Source organism: Nerophis lumbriciformis, linkage group LG05, assembly GCF_033978685.3.
Source record: "Nerophis lumbriciformis linkage group LG05, RoL_Nlum_v2.1, whole genome shotgun sequence".
Taxonomy (NCBI): Eukaryota; Metazoa; Chordata; class Actinopteri; order Syngnathiformes; family Syngnathidae; genus Nerophis; species Nerophis lumbriciformis.
Genome location: NC_084552.2, coordinates 11,527,501 through 11,530,033, shown reverse-complemented (window position 1 = coordinate 11,530,033; position 2,533 = coordinate 11,527,501).

Here is a 2,533-nt window from a genome sequence, read left to right as displayed (position 1 = left end):
TGTTTTAGGGAAAATTATTACATAATCTGTGTTTTTCGTAATAATAAATCAAGCTTTTTGTTGATAAAAAGTACATAAAACAAACAAAAAAACATCAAAAAAAATTATTAAAAATGTATAATCGTCGTACAGATCTGAAGTTGATCTAGAGATTTAAGCGTTGAAAGTGGAAAAAAAATGTATGACTTATTTTTCACTCGTTTAAAAGTGGGACCCTTTTGGATCCCTAAGAATTTTACTGGGATTTAAATGTTTTTACGAAACTGTCTTTGTTTTACAAAAAAAAAAAAAAAAAAGAATCAAAATCATTGTTGTTATGAATTATTGACCTGTTGAAAGCTTCAGTTACTTGAAATATTTTAGGGAAATTTACATAATTTGTGTTTTTGCCGTAAAAATAAATCAAGGTTTTTGTTGACAAAAAGGACATAAAGCAAACCAAAAAACATGAAAAAATATAAAAAACGTAAAATCGACGTATGGATCTGAAGTTGATCTAGAAATTTAAGCATTGAAAATGAAAAAAAAAATGTGTGATTTATTTTCACTCTTTTATAAGTGGGACCCTTTTGGATCCCTAAGAATTTTAGTGGGATTTAAAAAAAAAAAATTCATTTTACACACATACATAATAATGAATCAAAATCAATGTTATTATGAGTTATTGACCTGTTGAAGGCTCCAATTACTTCACATCAAAAAAATCCACTTTAACATTTTTGGGGGGAAATTATTACATAATTTGTGTGTTTGCATACAAATAAATCAAGGTTTTTGTTGACAAAAAGGACATAAAACAACCAAAAAAACATGAAAAAATATTAAAAACTTATAATCGACGTATAGATCTGAAGTGGATCTAGAATTTTAAGCATTGAAAGTGGAAAGAAAATGTATGACTTATTTTTTACTCTTTTATAAGTGGGACACTTTTGGATTCCTAAGAATTTTAGTGGGATTTTTTTTTTCAATTTACAAACATACATAATAATCAATCAAAATCAATGTTATTATGAGTTATTGACCTGTTGAAGGCTCCAATTACTTCACATCAAAAAATCCACTTTAAAATTTTTTGGTGGAAATTATTACATAACTTGTGTTTTTGCATACAAATAAATCAAGGTTTTTGTAGACAAAAAGGACATAAAACAACCAAAAAAACATGAAAGAATATTAAAAACGTATAATCGACGTATAGATCTGAAGTGGATCTAGAATTTTAAGCATTGAAAGTGAATTAAAAAAAATGTATGACCTATTTTTTACTCTTTTATAAGTGGGACACTTTTGGATTCCTAAGAATTTTAGTGGGATTTTTTTTTTCATTTTACAAACATACATAATAATGAATCAAAATCAATGTTATTATGAATTATTGACCTGTTGAAGGCTCCAATTACTTCACATAAGAAATCCACCTTAAAATTTTTTGGTGGAAATTATTACATAATTTGTGTTTTTGCATACAAATAAATCAAGGTTTTTGTTGACAAGGACATAAAACTAACAAAAAAACATGAAAAAATATTTAAAATGTATAATCGACGTATGGATCTGAAGTTGATCTAGAATTTTAAGCATTGAAAGTGAATTTAAAAAATGTATGACTTATTTTTTACTCTTTTATAAGTGGGACCCTTTTGGATCCCTAAGAATTTTAGTGGGATTTTTTATTTTACGAAACTGTCTTTGTTTAAAAATAAATAAATAAATAAAAAATAAAAAAATAAAAATAAAAATCATTGTTGTTATGAATTGCTGAAGGCTCCAATTACTTCACATGAAAAATCCACTTTAAAATTTTTGGGGAAAATTATTACATAATTTGTGTTTTTGCCATAAAAATAAATCAAGGTTTTTGTTGACAAAAAGGACATAAAACAAACAAAAAAACATGTAAAATTAATTTTTTAAAAAGACAATTGATGGATAGGTCTGAAGTTGATCTAGAGATTTAAGTGTTGAAAGTAAAAAATAAGAAAATTGTATGATTTCTGTTGACTCTTTTATAAGTGGGACCCTTTTGGACGAATGGGAATTTTAGTGGGATTTTTTATTTTACGAAACTGTCTTTGTTTAAAAAAAAAAAAAAAATTAAATTAAATTTTAAAAAAATAAAATAAAAATCATTGTTGTTATGAGACACTTGTGATTTAGGGCTATATGAATAAACATTGATTGATTGATTGATTGTTATGAATTGTTGAAGGCTCCAATTACTTCACATGAAAAATCCACTTTAAAATTTTGGGGGAAAATTATTACATAATTTGTGTTTTTGCCATAAAAATAAATCAAGGTTTTTGTTGACAAAAAGGACATAAAACAAACAAAAAAACATGTAAAATTAATTTTTTTAAAAAGATAATTGATGGGTAGGTCTGAAGTTGATCTAGAGATTTAAGTGTTGAAAGTAAAAAATAAGAAAATTGTATGATTTCTGTTGACTCTTTTATAAGTGGGACCCTTTTGGACGAATGGGAATTTTAGTGGGATTTTCTTTTTCATTTTACAAAACGGTTTTGTGTAT